The sequence below is a fragment of the Marmota monax genome, unplaced genomic scaffold (assembly GCF_021218885.2).
Source record: "Marmota monax isolate L192 unplaced genomic scaffold, Marmota_monax_Labrador192_F-V1.1 WCK01_AAM20220418_F8-fsc00017, whole genome shotgun sequence".
NCBI classification, from domain to species: Eukaryota; Metazoa; Chordata; class Mammalia; order Rodentia; family Sciuridae; genus Marmota; species Marmota monax.
Window position 1 is genome coordinate 17,642,104 of NW_026695241.1, and position 21,749 is coordinate 17,663,852.

Sequence of the window (21,749 nt, forward strand, 5' to 3'; positions counted from 1 at the left end):
AGAAAGTTAATTCAGGTATTGTTGGATGAAACATTCTACAGATGTCTGTTAAGTCATTTGATTTATAATATCATTTAGGTTAGAAGAGTTTTTAGTGAGCTTATGGTCTGGATGACCTTTCTACTGGTGAAAGGCATACTGAAATCATCCAATATTATTATACTTGGTAATAGCTGAGACTTTGAGTAGTGTCTACTTTATATTTATTAATTCCTGATATATTGATTTATTTCTATTGTTTAATTTGGTCATATTTCTCATCTGCTTAGCTACTCTTCAAATGAGATTTGTTCATTTGTGGGTTCAGGAGTTTGTTTTTTTATTTCTTCTTAGTAATGTATTTCTCTAAGTATTTTCTGTAGTGCTAGCTTACTAGCCATGAATTCTTTTAGTCTCTACCTATCTTGGAACATTTTTATTTCTTCTTCAATTCTGAAGGATCAATTATCTGGATTTAGCAGATTTGATTATGTTATTTTCTTTCACAGCTTGGAACACATCAATCCAAGCCCTCCCGGATTTTAGAGTTTGTGCTTAGAAACTGAAAGTCATTATGATTTGCTTGACTCTAAATGTGACCTGATGTTTTTCTCTTGGGGCTATCCTTACTCTGTATGTCAGGCATTTTAATTTTAATGTGTTGTACAGAGATTTTTTTTTTCTTTTGTAGTGCTGGGGATTGAACCCAGGGCCTTGTGCATAGGAGGCAAGTACTCTACCACTGAGCTATATCCCCAGTCTCAGAGATTCTTTTCTGGCAAAGGATCCCCTTCCCATCAACTCCCAGAGGATTCAGGCATGCCCACTTCCAACCTTCTAGCAGGACCCCATCTAAACCTACCTTTTCACCTTGCTTTGTACAGTCTCACCTGCAGTATTTCTTGCTGAAAGGGGTAAAAGGTTCGGGCCTCCCTCTACTTTGCTTTCACAAATATAAGGTTCCTAATCTGACCCAGAAGTAGGCCTGAAATGAGGCTGGGTGACTTCAGTTCCTTACACATCCTCCTTCTTCAAGATCTTCAATGTGGCCAGGTATGGTGGCACACGCCTGTAATCCCAGCAGCTTGGGAGGCTAAGGCAAGAGGATTGCGAGTTCAAAGACAGCTTCAGCAACTTAGTAAGGCTCTAAGCAACTTAGCAAAACCCTGTCTCTAAATAAAATATAAAAAGGGCTGGGGATGTGGCTCAGTGATTGAGTACCCCCTGGGTTCAATCCCCAGTACCAAAAAAAAAAAAAAAAGAACCCAGGCTCCGGAACTGGGTGAAGGCCTGGTCTGACTGCTCACCAGCTGTGTGACCTCAAGTAAGTCACAACCACTTGGGGGCCCTGTGTAATCATCTAGTTGAGGGAGCTCTTGAGAGTACCAAGCTTACAGGGTCACTGTAAGAATGAAATGAGACACTGCTTTAACATGATGCCTAACACACCCAGAAAATGAGACTTCCTTTCTTTGTTATTGTCTTCATCTCTGAAAAGTCCAAGAGGACTGGGGCTACAGTTCATGGCAGATTACCTGCCTAACATGCATGAGGCCTGTATTTGACTCCAAGCATCAAGAGAAAAAAGTCAAAGAGCTTATGTACTTACTCCTAGATTAGGTACAGGCATGAATAATTAATAAGGGGTGGGGGTTGAGGGGCTGACCATCACCTCTTGCCTGAACTATTCAACCACTCACTGCATTGCAAACCAACTCTCACACCCCACGCAACCCTCACTCTTGCTGGAAGTATCACCATCATCTTTAAGTGCATTCATATCATTTCTAACACCCTCCACCTACCGAAAAGTCCAAATACCCTGGCAAGACACTCAAGGACCATTGCATTCTCATCCCAACCCACCTATCCAGCTTTATCTCCCAAAATAGCCCTCCACACTCAACCCACTCAAATAGCCCATGAGTCTCTGTGAATGCCAATCACTCAGAACTCACTGTTTTATGAGTTCTTTTCTCTAGCCTCATGTATACTCTGCTTATATCTCTAACAACCTGGTCCTATACCTGCCTCTTTGACTAGATGCAAAAGGCAGCATTTGCTACTAAGTAAAAACCGTGTGGAGCATTCCAACAGCTTTATGTTCATTGGCATCCATTCTGAGTCTAGGTTAAACTTTCCCATGCCAGAAGCAAGCCTTAGTCACCCTTGAGTCTCTAGTTCTGACTTCCTTCCTCAGAATGGTTGATCCAGATATCTGCCTCCTACAACCACTTCTTGCTGACCAGGAGCATATGAGAGGTGAGCACAATAATAAGCCTGCTAATAAATAATGAAACGAGTGAGGGGGTCATTCCCTGGTCTGCTAGTCTATTAATGTGGAAACTTAAGTCCAGCTGGACACTCCCACGCTCTAACAGCCCCAATGGCTCCCACCTCGTGAAGAGCCAAGGCCTCGGATGAGCACAGCCTACAAGGCCTTACAGGATCTGCCTCCCCACTTCCCTCTAGGCTCTGAAGCCCTTCCCACTCCCCTTTACTCGCTCCACTCCAACCGCACTGCCTCCTTACCAGTCCTCAAACGCAGTCCTCCTTACAGTCCTCCTTACCAGTCCTCAGCACGTGGTGGCCCCAGAACTTTCAGACTCCCTGTTCTCTGCCTAGAACAGAAGCTGGCCGTTTTATCCCATAAAGAGCCATCCAATAATCACTTCCGACTGTGCAGGCTATACTATCTCAGGGCAGCGACTGAACTCTGCACTGTAGCACACATAGACGACCACAGAGGACATGTAAAGTAAGGACTATGGCAACGTCTGGCCTTAGACATTAATTTGCCACACCCTGGCACAGCACATAGTAAGTGCTCCAAAAGCATTTATTGAATGAATGAGTCAATATTCCCCTTGAGGCCTGAACAGAGCCAGTAACGACAGATTTCCCTGTGAAAATACACACCCTGGGCTGCCAGTATGATAACCATTCCCGCCCATCACCCTCAGCACCACTGCCCAGTACTCACCTGAACCCCTCTCCTCCAGGAGGCCATCCCTACCCTTGAGACACCTCAGGGTGAGAAGTGGCAGCAAAGCATCCACTCCCACGACCCACTTTTCAAGAAACTGTCCTCAGTAATAAAAGAAGTGGAAATTGAAATACATAAAATAGATGATATAGGAGCCAAACTGTGTCTAAATAGATTGGAGCTGGAGTTTTCCATAAGGAGTCGGTGAGTGTTTAACATGCAAATGAGCTGCTTCCCTGAGGGTATTTTAAAAGACCTGTCAGGTGTGAAATATGTCTGTCGATGAAAAACACCTTTCATTATTAAACCCTTTGCTAATGAATCACCTGCCCAATTCTGTTTATTTGCCTTTTTGACTTTCACCTGACTTAGCTCTGGATAATAGTACATAACTTGCAGGGGGTTGAGGCCACCAAGGGCCTAAATCCTGATCACTAGATAATATTATTAGCAAGAACTAACCTTCACAGAGCCCTTTACACTCATTAAACATTACACACAACCCAGTAACAAGGATCATCATCCCCAGGTATAAATGAGGAAACCAAGGAACAGAGAGGTGGCTCAGCTCCTATTCACAGCTTGGAGAGGGCCTTCCCACTCCAGGTGCTCAGTTCTCCTTTTTTATGGCACATGACCTCTTTAAGAGGTCACCTGGACCCTCAGGTGTGAATCAATATTGGTTAAACAAAGGAATCCCTGACTGATGCCAAGGTCCTAGAGCAGTTAAGAAAAATAAATCTCACCCAGGCAAGGAATAGAAATTCTCAGTTCGTCCTGGGAAGGGGGCCTCATGGTGAATAGTGGAAATCCAAGCGCAATAAGGTTCTTTCTACTGTCCTCGAGTAAACGTGACAGTCCCTTTGGGCAGGACTATGATCTCTGACCCTCCACCACGCCCAAACGGTGGCAGGTATGTGGAAGGCACTGTTTGGAGCCTTAGAAATTCCATGTCAAGATCCAGGAGTGTTCCAGTCCACAAAGTTGCCTTAGCTGCTTCACCATCGAATCAATGGTAAGAATGATCTCCATCTCCCTAGACCAAGGAAAAACCCTGTGGGTCATAAAATCAGGCAACAGGAAGTTCACAGTGGGAAGTTTTGGTCAAACAAAATATCCATCCTAAATAGAACTAAATAGAAAATCAAGCACTTACCATTCATGAGGTCTGTAAGTAGCTAGGCCTTTTCCTTCCTTCCTTCCTTCCTTCCTTCCTTCCTTCCTTCCTTCCTTGCTTCCTCCCTCCCTCCCTCCCTTCCTTCCTTCCTTCCTTCCTTCCTTCCTTTACCAGGGGTGGAACCCAGGTGCAGAACCCAGGGGCACATAACCACTGAGCCACACCCCACCCCTTTTTTGTATTTTATTTAGAGACAGGGTCTCATCAAGTTGCTTAGGGTCTCCCTAAGTTGCTTAGACTGGATTTAAACTCGTAATCCTCCTGCCTCAGCCTCCCAACCCATTAGGATGACAGACCATTCATCTCCTGACCCTCCCCATGCCACATCCCAGGAGTACAGGTCTGGAATCATCTCTCCTTGCTTAGCACACAAGTGGGAATGGCCACAGAAGAAAGGCACTGTGGGATCTAATTTCATTAATCCTCTATATAACCACAGCCTCCTCCCATTTCCTAGAAAGACTATTAGACAAATAAGGTTTTTGTTCCCTAAACTGTTCCCAAGACTGGAAAAGACACAAAAATACTCTTGGAAAAAGTGGCCAGGTCCTCAGAAGAACTTGGTCAGTAAAATGAATAAAAAGCAAATGAGTCAATGCCTAGAGACGGTGTCATGGGCCTGAGTGAGTTTACAGTCTGCCATGTCCTTTAGAGAACTACGAAGTCCAACGGAGAAATCAAAATTTTAACCATACCCCCTTTCCTCATGTTTAATGCCCAGAAGTTGCTTGAATCAATATTGGTTAAACAAAGGAATGCCTGGGCTGAGGCTGGGGCTCAGTGGCAGAGCACTTGTGTTGCACTTGTAGGGCATTGGGTTCAATCCTTAGCACCACATAAAAATAAACAAAAAAAAATAAAGGCATGTTGTTGGCTGCGGCTCTCAACAGTCCATCTACAACTACAAAAAAAAAAAAAAAAGTAATCTCTGACTGTTGCCAAGGTCCTAGAGCAGTTAAGAAAAATAAATCTCACCCAGGCAAGGAATAGAAATTTTCTATTCAGATCATCCTGGGAAGGGAACCTTTGGGTGAATAGTGGAAAGCCAAGTGCAAAAGGCAAGCAGCAGAGAAGAGAAGAGAAGTGAGGGTGCTTTCAGCAAGACCGGGACAGTGCTCGGTGTTTCAACCTCTCACACAACTTCCACAACTAGACTCCAAGGTGAAGACCGTGAAAGTCTCAGCCTACAGACAAGGAAGGGAAGAAATTTGGCTGATGAGCCAGAACCGGAATGCTCTAACTTCTGTGTCTGCTCTAACTAAGAGAGCAAAGGGTAGACTAGAACAAGCAGCTTGCTGAGCCTGGAGGTGGACCACAGAGACTCTCTGACATAGGAACCTAAACCCAGAGTATTCAGTGAGCTGCCCTGGTTGGAGAGAAGGAGACAGAAAACTAAACCAAGCACTATTCTTCTCTCAGAGGTCCGTTCTCTGTCAAGAAAATGAGTATATATCAGACAGGAGTAAAAGGCCACTCTCCCAGCAAAGATCAAATCTTACATCTGCAAGGACTGTTGAGTAATAACCAAGCAAATAATGACAGTAAGACAGAATATTATGTAATCCAGGAAAAATCACACAAGTGTAGGAAGGCATGAAAATCTGCACATAACACAGCATGTTGGTGCACAGTATGGTGGCATGGGACGTGATGGCACATGCCTGTATTCCCAGCTACCTGGGAGGCTGAGGCAGGAGGATCACAAATTCCAGGCTGGTCTCAGCAACTTAGCAAGACCCTGTCTCAAAAAATAAAATAAAAAGGGCTGAAGTTGTAGCTCAGTGGTAAAGCATTCCTGGTTCAAACCCCAGTAACTAACAAACAAACAAAAAACTGTATATAAAGAAAGGTGGAGGATTAACAAAATACTATGTCCAAAATAATATGCAAATGTTTACTACAACTAGAAAAAGTAAAACTGGCAAACAAGGACAAGAAGACCCATAACCAAATGTGAAGAGAGGACTTTTGCCTATAAAATAATGGTACGCCACTATGGTCCCCAGACCAGAAGCATCGACATCCCCTAGGCACATGATAGACAAGCAAATCCTTGGTACCAGATCTACAGTACCAGAATCAGAAGCTGGGAGGAAAGAGTCCAAAACTTTGTGCAGTAACCAGGCCTTGGGGTGATTCTACTAGATATCTAGGGCAACAAGAAAATGCTTAAAGAAAACGTGTGACAGCACAACAGCAGAATGCAGGTGGGTCTGCTCTGAGAGAGCAAAGGGTGGACTAGAACAAGCAGCTTGTTCAACTCAGCAAATATTTTTTGAGCACCAGCTATGCACCACGCATCACGAAGGGAATCCACAAATACTTGTTGAATGACTTCCTAGTTAGTGGAAAATAAACACCACTTAACCCTAGGACAGAATTGTAGTTGGGGTTTTCTACAAGCTGCTCTCCACACCCTGCTGGGTGTTGGCACACATTTATCCCGCGATCCGAAAGCACAGGGCCCCTGCAAGGTCCTAGTGATAATTAGTGGACAGGGGAACGTGGCAAGCCCAGGTGCAAGGCTGGCAAGTCGGGGTCGTCCCTGCTAGAAACCAGACCAGGCTCCAGCCCCAGCTGCCTTCGACGCGGGGCCCAGTGCCACCTGGGTGTGAAGGCTTCCTGCTGAGCCACCTGCGGCCCTCCTCCAGCTCCGCCTCCTCGGGTGCACGCAAGGCTGTGCCACTCAAGGACAGTCCACTAATACCCGCTGGAGCGCCAAGCGAGAGAGTCACCGCGGAGGGGGGCGGGACACTGCGAGTTACCCGAGGCACGTGGCCGCGCTCCGGGTGACAAGGTCGCCGGCTGGGGTTCCTTCCTTGCTCTCCAGCAAAGCCGGAACCGCGCCGAGCGCGTGCACACCGGCTCCCCCGCGCTCCAGGCACGGCCTGGTCCGCCCGGGCTCTGCATCGGCCTGCCGCTGGGACCCCACTCACCTCCGGCAGAGCCCGGCGTCCCCCCGCAGCCTTGCGGTCCGGAGTTGGCTGGAAACGGTGCCCTCGGCCGCCCCGATTGCGCTGGGCGAAGCCGGCGCGCGCGGCCTGCCGGGACTTGTAGTTCGCGGTTGCTTGAGCCGCGGGCAGCGGAGCGAGGAGCCGCCGCGGTCCCCGGACCGCTGGGTCCCTGGAGGCAGAGACTCTGATGCTCTCACGGAAAACTTTTATCAAGATTTGCGTTTAGTGAATGCAAGTGATGCCCTTGTGGGTTTGTAGATTTTAAATAAGGTATCAGAACAAGTAGGTGAAGAAGAAATTCATTGACAGTTGCTGAATGTTAAGAATATGCAGGGTACCTGTGGCCCTCACGTATTGACCTGTATTTTCTGAATGTTGACTTATAAGATGTACGCTGGAGACATTTATCAGACATGTATTCATTCCATTAATACCTCCTGAGCTGTTCCCTTTGTCGGGGATTCAAATGTTTCATCTATTGCTTCAATGTCTGTTTTGGTTCTGGGATTGAACCCTAAGCCCAGCACTTTTTTTTTCTTTTTTTTTATATATAATTTTTTAAACATTTATTTTTTAGTCGTAGGTGGACACAAGACCTTTATTTTATTCTTATGTGGTGCTGGGGATCGAACCCAGTGCTTCATACATGCTAGTCAAGCATTCTACCTCTGAGCTTCAACCCTAGCCCAAGCCCAGCATTTTTTATTATTTATTTATTTGTTTTATTTTGGGCTGACCTCCAGCTTGCGGTCCTCCTGCCTGAACCTTCTCCAATGGCTGGGATTATAGGCAAGAGCCACCACAGCCATCACGCCCAGCTATTTCATTGTAATTCTAACCAAATTTCCAACAAGATTTTTCCCCCCTGGACCTTTAGAAACTATTTTAAAGTTTATATGGAAAAACACAGAGCAAAGCACAGCCAACACTCTTGAAAAAGAATAACATGCTTGCCCTTCCATGTTCCCCATGCACCATAAAGCTATTAAAAATTGTGATATTGGCATAGGGTTAGACAAAGGAGAAAATGGAACCTCGTGATGTATCGGGGCGCCATGAACAGGAGCTGAGACCGTAGGAGCTGAACATATACCCTTTGCCTTGAGCAATGAGGGTGTGGAGCTGGCTTCGCTCACAGTGCCTGTGTCTCAGAAATCTTTCAACTCAAAAGCGGGCTCCAGCAGCAGACACTGGTGCCAGCGGGCCTACATCTGCCCCAGAGCAGCAGCTGGGTTACAACCACTCCTGATCCTGGCAGGACAAGAATGCAATGAAGAGGCTCAATATAAATTGTTTGAATATTTTTAAAAAACAGCAGGAAAATAAAATTCGCTTCTCTAGAAGTAAAGAATTCCCGGTATCAAGTCCCACCACAAAAAATCTTTCCTTTTTCCTCTCACTCTCCGAACACTGATTCCTAGCACATAAATCCAAAAAAAAATCTTCACCTTAATATTTCAAAATACAAAAAAATCCACAAAAGAATCCAGAAAGATCCACAAAAGCTTGCTTTTCCCATGGGAAAAGACTGAATTTAGCAACATATATTTTATCAATCACCTCAATAATCTCTAGTGGGACCTCCAATTCTCTAATTTCCTATTCTCTATGCCTAATTATGGTCTTCAGAATTGCAAAATAATTTTTTTATTTTTCTTTTTTTTTTTAATATTTATTTTTTAGTATTTGGCGGACACAACATCTTTGTTTGTATGTGGTGCTGAGGATCGAACCCGGGCCACACGCATGCCAGGCGAGCGCGCTACCGCTTGAGCCACATCCCAGCCCCATTTTTTTATTTTTCTAAAGACAAAAAAATTCCCTACATGTTATGAGTTTAATGTCAGTCACTTTCTTCTAATTCTCTTACTTTTCATAAACCAATCCACGATACTCTGAAAACCTAAGCATGCTTAACGACTTGAGAGAAAACCAAACCCGCTAAATTTCTAAAATTCATGTTGGAATGTCCCCGTCCCTGTCCCGGCCTCATCTGCAACGACATTCGACTATATCAGTCAGGATCCCTCCAGGTGAATTGGGCTGGCACTAAATAATCACACACAGGAAGTACCTTTTTCTTGGGGTTCAGTGACAGCTCCTCTGCCCCAGCTCCCACAAGGGAGGCAAGAGAGGCAGGCAAAAGAGAGAGAGAGAGAGCACACCTGAAACCCTATTAATTGGGGGAAAGACATGCGAGAGAAAGTTCCACCCAAATGAGGCAAGGGATTGGATTTCAGGGGGGTGTAACCCAGTCCCATTGGGTGACACCCACTCTCAGAGCTGTAATTCCTTGCCAGGGGAAGGGGAGTTCACCTGCTTTCATGCTGCAAGGGGAAGCCAGTTCATTGCTCAAGGCTAAGGGTACTGCTCAGCTCCTGTTCATGGCACCCCTGACACTGATGAGCCCAGAAACTGATTCAGGTATCTATGGAATGTTTTTGTTGTTTTTGTTTTGGTTTTGGTACTGGGAATTGAATTCAGGTGCACTCGACCACTGAGCCACATCCCCAGCCTTACTTTGTTTTTATTTAGAGACAGGGTCTCCCTGAGTTGTTCAGCACCTCTCCTTTGCTGAGGCTGGCTTTGAACTTTCAATCCTCCTGTCTCAGCCTCCCGAGCCATTGGGATTACAGGCATGTGCCACTGGACTCAGCTGGAATCTTAATATTTGACAGGATTGAATTACAGATCAGTGGGGGCAAGAGAGACAGTTCCATATATAGGCTGGTCAACAAGTTATCTGCCTTAACTCATCCTACATGCAAAAACTCGTTCCAGGTGGACTAAAGACACTAAATGAGAAATTAAGTTCTTTTAAAATGAAGAAAATAAAGCCAAATGCCCTTATGAGCTCAGAAGTTTTCATAAGTGTCATAAACACAAACTATAAAGAAAACTTTTATAAACTTGAAGTACATTAAATTTAAGAACTCCTCCTCATTGAAAGGCACCATAATAAGAAAAGACAAGTCGCACATGAGGAGAAAGCAACTGCAGAACAGAGAGATTGTAACTGGGGAAAACCCTAAATAAACCCTTTAGCTTCACTTCCTCTTACTTAACATACAAACGACTGATTCTGGAGGTCCCACAGCTGGGTGATAATGTGATTAGTCTTCCCCTTGCTCTGCTGGAGGTGACACCTCTGACCTGTGAGTGATGATAACCATTGTCCAGGTTACTCCACAGGGACTCAAGGCCACTTTTGCTGAAAACACTGACTTTTCACTTGAGCCCGCAGCTATCCAATGATAGACTATCCAATGAGAGCCTGGAACAAGATTAAGACACTTGGCATCTCTGTCTTCATATTGTGTATCTCCTTTGTTGCTTTGCCCTTGGGCCAGATTCTACCGAGTTCTGCTTGTAGACATGTCAATCATTTGATAAATGTTTTGTCCAAAATTATAATATATGGTTAATGTCCGAGACTCTCTCCCTCCTCTCTCCCTCCCCCATTCAAGTCCCCTCCTCTCTTCCTCCCCCATTCAAGGCTAAAGACCCCTTCTCCTAAAGACCCCTTGCCATGACTGGAAACACCAAAACAGGAAAGGAACAAAAAGAGGTGGAACCAGAGTTCCCGGAAGATTTCCACCTATTCTCAAAAAAGACATGACGATTCCTCCCCTTTAGTAGCCTAACTCTCTTCCTCATTGTTCCTATCTTTACATATATATAAAAGCCTATGGAAAAGACTCGGAGGGCAAAATGGAACTGGCTGGGGGCTTAAAGCTGGACCCGGGTTCAATAATAGCAAAGTATAGAGTGGAATAACGCAACCACATCATCTCCAGTTTGCGAATCACAGGCACTAATACAAGAAGATTAACAACATCCAAATGGTGTGAGCAGTGTTAGAGGGATAAACGGAGTGGAGCATTAATTTTACCCAGGTGATTTTGAAATGTTCTGTAAACTAAAAATTGGGAATTAAAGATCGAATGTGGCTCCCCAGGAGAGAGGTCTTGGGGAACAGCCCAAGCGCAAGGAAAGTCATATAGAAACAGCATAAAGACACAGTAGTATACAGCAGAAGACATAAAGATACCAAAAATTCTAGGGGCTAAGGTGTAGCTCAGTGATACAGCACATGCTTAGCAAATCCCCAAAGCCACACATACACAAAACAAATTTAAAACAACAGAGAGAGAATAGGTACATTAAAAACTGAGTAGGGCTACTATAATTAAACATTAACTGTGAAGTTGTTACTAGAAGGTCAGTAGCTAACCCTAAGGAATAGGAATGGGGGTGGGAGGGCGAAAGTATTTTACATGCTCTGTCCTTTTGTAATATTTGACTTGTGTATAATTGTCAGACAGAGGGTGAGGCTCAGTTCTAGGAAGCAAGGTTCAGGATTCAGCAGTTGAAAAAAGATCCAAGGCATGGTGGGAATATGGTCATCCTTTATTCAGAGATGGCAACAGCCCCCACCTTCAGCTCCATCTTCAGCTTTAGCCCCCAGGCAGTTCCATTTTACCCCCCTGAGTCTTTTGCAAAGTTTTGTTTTTTGTTTTTTTTTTTTTTTTTAATGCAGTCCAGACAGAAGGCACCATGCCAACAGGTTACCTCAGTGGGCTCATGCTCACAAGCAAATGTTTATGACCTTGAGTATGTACGTTGAATCTGATGTCCATGACCTTGGCTACACACTGACCATAACATAGCCAATTCACAGCCCTGGCTGCATACTAAAAACATAATGTAGCCCGCCCGAAGCCTCAGCGAGGGAGCCTAACTATACCCTCTGAGGCCTGCTCCAACAACAATCAACGTGTGAACTATTATATAAAAAGTTTTTAGCTTAATAGATTTCGGTTAAATATGGCAAGTTGAACATGGTAAGATGAACTTATTTCGCGCTAACTCCTTCCTGACTCCTATGAAAATAACAGGAAGAAGGAAGGAGGTCATCAACGCAGAGAGAACAAGCAAGAGGACAGAGCAGAGAGGGAATCCAGAGATAAATACAGCAGCTCCAAAGCAGGCAGCAAAGGAGGCTGTCCCCAACTGGCCGGGCTGACAATATGACCTGGGCTCAAAGGGGCTGGCTGTATCGATAACTAATAAAGCAGTACACGGACATAAGTTTCTAAGGCAGGACAGCTGGGCTCGGCTCAGTAACCCCAAGGTTCAGCTCTATTGCTGGAAGGAGCAAGAGAGAGAACACACCTGAAACCCCCTATTTATTGGGGGGAAAGACATTCAAGAAAGTTCCACCCAAATAAGGCAAGGGATTGGGTTTCAGGAGGTTGCTTGGTGATGTCTTGTGGTCAGCAGATGGACTGACATCTTGGAAAGCCACACCCATCTCAGGTGCCATGTGGGAACACAGGCAGAGCGAGAGGAAAGGGCACACGTGTGTCTCACAGCCCAAAGAGCACACAAGGACAGGCCAGTCCTCCCATATGCTCAAATGTGCATAGCTCACGCACACAGCCCATGGATGGCTCATGACAGGAAGTGAGTTTGAATTCCACCAATGCCTGGAGATTGTGATTTTGGAGCCTAGGTTGGGGTCTGGGACTCAGTCATTCTTAAGATCTCCCCCAGTGACTTTCATAGATGGCTCAGTGGAAAGACCTTCAAGGAGGCAGTTTAGTACAGCAAAATGCAGGGGGCTTGGAAGTGGCTCTCAGCAGTCACCTAGAGAGCCCTAACAATCCTCCTGGGCCACACCCTGGACCACATAAGTCTAATTTCTAGGGGCAGGACCAAACACAACTATTTAATAGAGCTCCCCAGGAGATTTCAATGTACAGCCAAGGTTTAAGACCACTGCTCTAGAATCAAAGAATCATGTTTGAACTGTGAGCCTTACAGCAAGTTTCCTGATTTCGGCAGAGCTTCCTTTTAATAAGTATGAACATGTATTGGTTCTTCCTCTTTTGAAAGTAAAGAGCAAGAGAGATGTATGAGTGCTTTGGAAATGGAATACCGCTGTTTGGAAGTATTCCATCAAATTGAGAAGAAAACTCTCCACCTGGCTCCCCATGACCTGACCCCACCCTCTCTCTCCAGTCTCATTTCCTACCCTTCTCTCCCCTGGCCCACACCACTCCAGCCATACCAGCTGCCTTTCTGTTCCTCAACCTGCCAAGCTGGCTGCTGCCTGAAGACCCTTACACTTGCTGTTCCCGTATCTTCATAGATTCTCTCCATCCTAGCAATCTGTTCTCTGTGCTAATCTCATTCTTCCATGGAAGCATTCCTATTTACCCCTATCTGTCTACCCACATCCATATTCCCTGTGACACACCCTACCCCATTACAGTGCTTTTTTATAGTACTTAGTGCTTCAAATTGCATCATTAATTTGTTTAGATCAATTTGTCTCCTCCACTAGAATATAAACTCCATGAGAATGGGGATTTGGACCCACAGTACCCAGCACAGTGGGTACTAGGTGGCAAGGATATGATGAACAAAACAGGCAAGGTCTGTACCCTTGTGGAGCATCATTTGGCTGGGGCAGAGAAGGGAGAGGGGACAAAAAACAAGCAAAGAAATAAATGGATAGTTGCACGATGTAATAAACCTGGTGAAGAAAAGAAGCAGGGATGTGTCAAAGAGTAATCAGAAGCCAGAGACAGCCTCTTAGGATGGCTTAGGCAAGATCTCTCTGAGGAAGCTGCAACCTGGTGGATAAGGAGGTCAGCCATGGGGAGGACAGGCAAGAGAGTTCCCCCAAAAGAGGCAGCAGCAAGTGCAAAGGTCCAGGGGTAGGAAAGAGCTTGGCATGGAATAGAAAGGAGGAATAGAAAGGAGTCCAATGTGACCAAAGCAGAAAAAGGGTGGTACAGGAGAAGGTGGAAGAGTTGTGCAGGGACTGGGCCACACAGGCCTTTAAAGGGCTCATCAGTTTGGATTTTAGTCCAAGAGCAGTAGCAAGCCATTGAAGGGTTTGGAACTAAACAAGGATATGACTAACACATTTTTTAAAAAAAATTTTTAAAGAAAAGATATGGGGGGTGGAGATGTAGCTCAGTTGGTAGAGTGCTTACCTCACATGCACAAGGCCCAGGTTCAATCCCCAGTGCCTGTGCGCGCTCGCGCGCGCACACACACACACACACACACAAAACAAAAGAAGGGATATGACCAGAGATGCTCAATAGAAAAACTAAGCAACCAAAGCCATAAGAAAAGCAGCTACCTTATTTCAGGATTTTCCTGAGTCCCAGCTATGTTTCTGGTGCAAAAAGTCCTGGGTTGCTGATTGAGGGTTTAGAATGCTGTCCAAGAGAGGTTTACATGCAGGGTGCCCTGTGTCTTGTCCCAGAAGTAAACCATCTCGGAGAAAGTGTCACACAGCAGCCAATCAGAGGAAATGTAAAAGAATCCAAAGTGTCAATTTCCTCTTTAAGGCCACAGGGACGATCACAGCTGAGGAACTATTGAGGGAACCAAGTCCCAGCAGGAGGTCGAAGCCCCTGGGCCTGTAGTAAGGAAGCAGGAAAGCCACAGATTGGTTGGCAGCACTCTGTGTGGAGAGAAATCGCCAAGAGCAAAGCACCAGCTGAGGCCAGCAGGCTGTGTCAGTGCCTCCCCAGGACAGAGGAAGTCCCAGCAGGCGGCGGAAGCCAGCCAGGCCCAGGGACAGCAGGTCAGGGTCCAGGGCCATTGTTATGATTTAGATGTGGTGTCCTCTGAAACTCACGTGTGACTCAAGAGGTCTGGAGGAGTGAATTGCTCCCTGATGGGATCAGTTGGGTGGTGACTGGAGGCAGGTGGGGTGTGGCTGGAGGAGGTGGTTCATTGGGGGTGTGGCCAAGGGGTATATATTTTCTCTCTGGGGGGTGGAGTCTTTTTCTCTGCTGCCAGGTCACCATGTGAGCTGCCTCCCTCTGCCACACTCTTCGGCCCTAATATCCTACCTCAGCTCAAGCCAAAGGAATGGAGCTGGCCTCCATTTCAGAGGAATAAGGCCTCTGAAACCGTGAGCCCTCAAGTCAACTCTTCTTCCTCTACAGTTATGCTGCTCAGGTCTTCTAGTCACAGCAGCAAAAAAGGCCGACTAAATCAGCAGTTTAGCATCTGCCAGAGGATCTCCACGCCACATGCATGTGTGTGCTGTGGGTTGAAGAGCAGACAGGGGGCTGGAGAGGTAAGGCTAGACCTGGATAACATCTGGGGCCATGTCCATGTGATGGGAACCTGCCTGGCCTGCCCCTCAAGGTGGTCAAACTGCCCTGGGTCTGATGAAAGCCTAAAGGATTTTTTTAATACCTGGGAGGCAGCAAATCAAAGTGATCTGGAATTAATTTCCAACCCAGGGGTCGGAGCAACATGAAGAATAGGATCTCTTATCTGCCTCTGCTGGCTGAGGAATCCAGCAAAAGGCCCATCCCCGGGGCCCTTCAGTGTTCTCATCTGTGGCAAGGGAGAGCAAAACAGCTGACACATCTCAGGATAAAAGCCACATTTGATTGTAGATGGACACAATATCTTTATTGTTATTTATTTATTTTTATGTGGTGCTGAAGATGGAACCCAGGGCCTCACGTGTGCAAGGCAAACACTCTACCACTGAGCTACAACCCCAGCCCCACAAGAGTTCTTAATCAGAATTCTAAACTAGTTTCTTGGGGTGGGACCTATATGTATACATTTGCATGCAATATAGTCAACAAAGTTGGTTACTGCCAGATGCTAGTCTAAGTGCTTTAAGTGTATTTTTTGCATATAATCCTCAGGAGGTATGAGATACCAGTATTATCCCCCTTTAACAGTTGAGCAAACTAAGACACACAGAATGAAGTTGCTTACCCAAGAACACCCCATAAGGACAGAGCTGGGACTCAGCCCCAGGTGCCTGACTTCAGAGCCCACACTCTGAAATGAGCAACCCGCTCTGATCACAGAATTTTTAGAGAGGGACATCATTTCAGGCAAATGTCTGAGGTTAAGATACATGACACCCTGAGGTCTTTGAATAGTTTTAACAGCAAAGAGCCAAACTGACTCAGTAGTAATCCTTCATTACCAACCACTAATTGACCACAGCTCATAAATTAAAAGACCGGATGGACTAGGAGTTAGGCAAGCTGGGTCCAGTCCTGTAATTAATCAGCAGTTGATCTTGGAGCAGTCATTTTCCCTCCCCGGGTCTCAGGTCTCCTTTTCTCTTGAAAAGGAATTTTACAGGCAGAACTCTCAGGCCTCTTCCAACTTTCACATCCCATGATTCCCTGAGTCCATAAGCAATGTCCTGTGCATGTCCACCCACCAAGAAATGAGATGGTGTGGGGACACAACTGAGTTAGCCCCTGTGCTGAATGTTCTCTGTATCCTTCTCAGAGGCTTTTCCCATACTTCTCTTTCCTGCCCTGAGCCCCAGAAGGTCGACCTCCAGCATCCCTGCATCCCCAGGGCTCCCTGCCCTCATTCTCTGGGTGGGCTTGGCCTTGGTGAGCCAGAGCAGGAGATGGGAAGGCAGAAAGAGGCAGACCTGGGTCACACACGTAGCACACACACCACTGCATTCTGGCAGCTCTCCTTCGGCCATAGCTCCTGTCCAGTCACATCTACCATAGCCCCAGCTGTCACTGGGTTTCAGCAACACCATTCTCACACCCTACCCCTTGAATCTAGGAGTGGTGATGGCTCCAAGCTGTGGCCGGTCCCAGAGCTTCCCCTCTACTGGTGGGTTCCCTGAACTGCCCATACCTCTGCTAAGGCCAGTCATTCAGTATCCTGTCTGTAACCCCTAAACATGTCATCCATTTCCTGTAGGACTCTGCTGCAGGCCCCTCTGTGGTGGAGTGACTTTCTTCCTTGTCATTGCTACCATGACATTGTAAGTCCTTTCATGTGTCATCAAACAACACAGGAATCCAAGTCCTCCTTTCAGAGTCCAAGAGGCATCCACACCAAGTCCTTACCACTAGCAGGGAACCTAGAAATACACACTTTCAAGGCAAGAGAAGAGGATTCCCCCAGTTCTTCCATAGTGGAAGGAGCAGCAATACCCGTGTTTTATTAACTGAAAGCCTATATAAAAACTCAGAAAAATAAAACAGACAGATCTGGGCTTAAATCCTGACTCAGCTACTTACTGCCTAAGATTCTTCATCTATAAACATGGGCTTTATCTGCCTCTCAAGCTTGCTCAGGGCCTAGCTCAGCTCCTGGGACATACTATAGATGCTCAGGACATGTTAATTCCCTTCCTCTCAAGTAGTTAGCTGAGAAGCCCCGAGAACACTAGATGAGGCTTCTCCAGAAATACCATACCACCTCCTTCTGTCCTCCAATGGAATGGCCAGGTCATAGTATGGCAGTGAACCAAGGCAGAAAAAAAGAAAAGAACAACTCATCAGAAACTAGGCAATTGTAAAAAAAAAAAAAAAAAAGACACACAATCACACAATGCCCAAACCCAACTGCAGCAAGCAATTAGGGAACAATAGCTAAATACTTTCTATAATTAGAGAGAGAGAAACCATCACAAGTGATCAGAGATGCTTTGTCTGCACTGACCCTCTGCACCCGGAGAAGATCTTGGCACATGTGAAATGGAGACTGGGGACAGGGATCTTGGGTCTTTTTTAGTCTTCTTGATAAATTATCCCTCACACTTCCCTTCTGTTGCCAGAAAAGGAGGACAGAGGAGGCAGTGAGGACCCTCTCATCTGCAAAGATAAGGCAACTGGTAACATGAGCCTTGCTGAGGGTGAATCTAATCTTGAGAGGAAGGGGTCCTAAGCCTCCCCCCGAGGGCTATCATCATGCCAATGGCAGCAGGTGGGTGGCTTGGCATCTCCATGGGAGGAAGAACAAATGGGCCTTGGCATCCACCTATCATGTCCCATTTGCTAAAATCTCAGGAGCAAGACCTTCCCATGCACATGGACATTCCAGGCAGAGGAGAGGTTTTTTTCCCCTGGCTTCACAGCAGGAGCAGGCAAGCTTCCTCACCGAACCCCAATCCCTGCAGGTCCTGCTGCCCTCCTAGGCCCCGGGCTCCCAGCTGGACCATCCTTATCTCTCCACTCTCCCTAACCCCTTCTCAGCATCTCAGCCTGTGGACACTTCCTGCTCTATTCCCATCCGGTCGTTCCCTTCCTCCTCATTTCTTTTTTTTTTTTTTTTTAAGAATTTTTTTTTTAGAGAGAGAGAGAGAGAGAAGTTTTTAATATTTATTTTTTAGTTTTCGGCGGACACAACATCTTTGTTTGTATGTGGTGCTGAGGATCGAACCCGGGCCGCACGCATGCCAGGCGAGCGCGCTACCGCTTGAGCCACATCCCCAGCCCCTTCCTCCTCATTTCTATCATCTCACACCTAGGCTTTTCCACAGACTTCCATCTGGTGCCCCCTTCTTCCACTCCTCACCCTCGTAGATATTCCACAAAACACCACCACACAGATTTCCTGAAACTCTACAATCGCTATGGCATCCTCCACACCAGGATTTTTTAAACGAGGGCTCAAATCCCCCTTGGTGGCATAGTAGATAATTTTCAGTGGTACAGTACACATGTTAGTGTTCCACACAGGTGCCTTTCACCAGGGGGTTATGGGGTCACTGTGAATGCTGGCTTCCAAGAATGCATAGCTGCCCCATGCTTCAGAAGATTGATGGGGCTGAGAGGAGTGGCCTCACCAGGTCATTCCTGAAAGGCTTCTCCCTGCCCGGACCACACAGCCAGTGACTGACAGATACAAGGCACAAAAGGCCAGCCCCTGGGCCTAGAGGAGGGATGATCTTGAAGGGCTATTAGTGCTCTGTAGCTTCCTGTGGGGAAAGGGCCCTGTTTTAGTTCATTTCTCATCTCTGTGACCGAATGTGTGACAAGAACAATTTTGAGGAAGAAAAGTTTATTTTTGGCTCATGATTTTGGAGATCAGTCCACGGTGGTCCAACATCATGGCGGAATGGATTGGCAGAAGAAAACAGTTCAGAACACGGCAACCAGGAAACAGAGAGAGCTCTGCTCACCTGGGACAAAATATAAACCCCAAAGTTAAACCCCCAGTGACCTACTTCCTCTAACCCCACCCTACCTACCTTACCACCCAGTTAATCCATCCAGTGGATCTGGCCTTGAACTTGTGATCCTCCTGATTCAGCCTCTAGAGTAACTGGGATTACAGGCCTGTGCCACTATATCATACACTAGCTGGGTATTTAAATAAGCATTAGAAAAAAGTATAATTAGCACATCTCACTCAAGTTATTAGGGACATTGTTTCTTAGGATGAATTAAATTTACTTAAGTGGGAAAAAAAGTGGTAAGAAGTCAGGAATAGCGAGTGGTACACCCTGTAATCCCAGCCACTGAGGAGGCTGAGGCTGCAAGACTTCTTGAGCTCACAGCCTGGGCAAAAAAGTGAGACCCCCATGTCCAAAAAAAAAAAATGTAAGGAGAGATTTGGCTAAAAGGGGTTTAAAGAAAAAGAAAGTGTAGCAGGAGAGTCTGGCAGGAAAAACAAGGATCTGGTAAACGTCAGAAAGTCACACCTGAATGTCTAAAGTCTGGAAAACGTGGTCAACTCAAATACTCACAGTGATACTCAGCCAGGGCAATTTTGCTCTCAAGGGACATTTGGCAATTTCTGAGACACTCTAAGTTATAATGACTTGGGGCCTGCTACTGGAAACCAGGCCTAGAGGTCAAAGGTGTTGCTGGACATCTTACAGTGCAAAAACAGGCCTCCACAACAAAGATGCTGTGGATGTCATTTTTTTTTTATAAATGGGGCTACGTCCAACCCCCAGACTTGGTATGAGCAAGACCCTCTTCTACTGGGCCCTCCACCTGTCCAGGGCTGCCTGCCTCTATGTTCCTATACCAACTCCCATTCTCTGCTCCCTCTCCTGAACATCTCATGGTTCTTTTTTTTTTTTTAATTAATTAATTAATTAATTAATCAATTTGCTCCAATCCGTTATACATAACAGCAGAATGCTTTTCAACTCATTATATACAAATGGAGCACATTTTTTTTTTACTTCTCTGGTTGTACCCAAAGTAGGGCCACACCATTCGTGCAATCATACATGTACCTAGGGTAATGATGTCCATCTCATTCCACCATCTTTCCTATCCCATACCTCCTCCCTCCCTCCCCTTTGCCCCATCCAAAGTTCCTCCACTCATCCTATGCCGCGCCCATTATGGATTAGCATCCACTTATCAAGAAAATATTTAGTCTTTGGTTTATGGGGATTGGCTTACTTCACTTAGCATGATATTCTCTAACTCTATCCATTTACCCGTAAATGCCATAATTTTATTCTCTTTTATTGCTGAGTAATATTCCATTGTGTATATGTATCACGTTTTCTTTATCCATTCATCTATTGACGGGTATCTAGGTTGGTTCCAGAGTTTGGCTATTGTGAACTGTGCTGCTATGAACATTGATGTGGCTGTGTCCCTGTAGTATGCTGTTTTTAAGTCTTTGGGGTATAGATTGAGGAGTGGGATAGCTGGGTCAAATGATGGTTCCATTTCAAATTTTCTATGAAATCTCCATACTGCTTTCCAGATTGGCTGCACCAATTTGCAGTCTCACCAACAATGTATGAGTGTGACTCTTCCCCCACATCCTCGCCAACACTTAATTATTGTTTGTATTCTTTTTTTAATATTTATTTTTGTTTTTTAGTTTTTTGGCGGACACAACATCTTTGTTTGTATGTGGTGCTGAGGATCGAACCTGGGCCGCATGCATGCCAGGCGAGCCCGCTACTGCTTGAGCCACATCCCCAGCCCTTTGTTTGTTTTTTCTTGATGACTGCCATTCTGACTAGAGTGAGATAAAATCTTAGAGCAGTTTTGATTTTCATTCTCATGCTTATTTCTGACTCCAAATACATGCTCTTGTTATATCTCCATCCCTGTTCTTTCATGAGCTCTGTATCTTTCTCCCTAAAACTTTTGACCAACCACTTCAGCACACAACTGATGTCTATTTGTCAAAATCTTCCTTTTGGGGCTAAGAATGTAGTTCAGCGGTAGAGTGTATGCTCAGCATACAAGAGGCCCTGGGTTCAAGCCCCCAGCACACACATACTCCAAAATTTTCATTTTTATTCAATCGTTATCATAAACCCTGTTGGTTTAATTTATCTAATACTAAATTCTTTGGTGGGGGGAGGGTACTGGGGCTTGAATTCAGGGGCACTGGACCACTGAGCCACATCCCCAGCCCTATTTTGTATTTTATTTAGAGACAGGGTCTCACTGAGTTGCACAGCAAGTCGCTGTTGCTGAGGCTGGCTTTGAACCTGCAATCCTCCTGTATGCCTCCCAAGTCGCTGGGATTACAGGCGTGCTCCACAGAATCCAGCTAATACTAAATTCTTAAAGCAGTGTTCTGGTCTATTGACCTCTTGGTAGCTTCCTAGGGATCATGAACCCCTTGAAATTAAAAGCATTTGTATAAAGTTATGTCTCTAAGCACAGAATCACAGCAGCTAATACATTTTTTAAAGAGTCTCTGAAAAAATAGTAAAAACTATGATTGTACCTCTCTACTACCTTCTCATTCATTACCATGCAGCTAGTGCCTAGCACTGGCTAACCACACATGAAATCAGTCCCAGGAAAACAACTATTCAAGAGAATGCATGCATGCACACATGTACACATGAACACATTCAATAAAGTTACCTGGGAGAAAAAAAAAAAGAAAGTAA

The 21,749-nt window shown here is 45.6% G+C and overlaps 1 protein-coding gene across 2 annotated transcripts in view; it reads right to left on the reverse strand.

The window, feature by feature from the left end:
• Adck1 (aarF domain containing kinase 1) overlaps window positions 1-7,193 on the reverse strand; it is a 112,255-nt gene extending 105,062 nt beyond the window's left edge. Inside the window, exons 1-2 of one of the 2 annotated variants that reach the window (XM_046440742.1) lie at window positions 7,079-7,170; window positions 3,712-4,001 (exon numbers count right to left, since the gene is read on the reverse strand). The gene's annotated coding sequence lies outside the window, so the exon portion shown is untranslated. Of the gene's footprint in view, window positions 1-3,711; window positions 4,002-7,078 lie in introns of both variants that reach the window. The other variant, XM_046440741.2, reaches the window with a different exon arrangement.
• Between the last annotated feature and the right edge of the window lie 14,556 nt (window positions 7,194-21,749).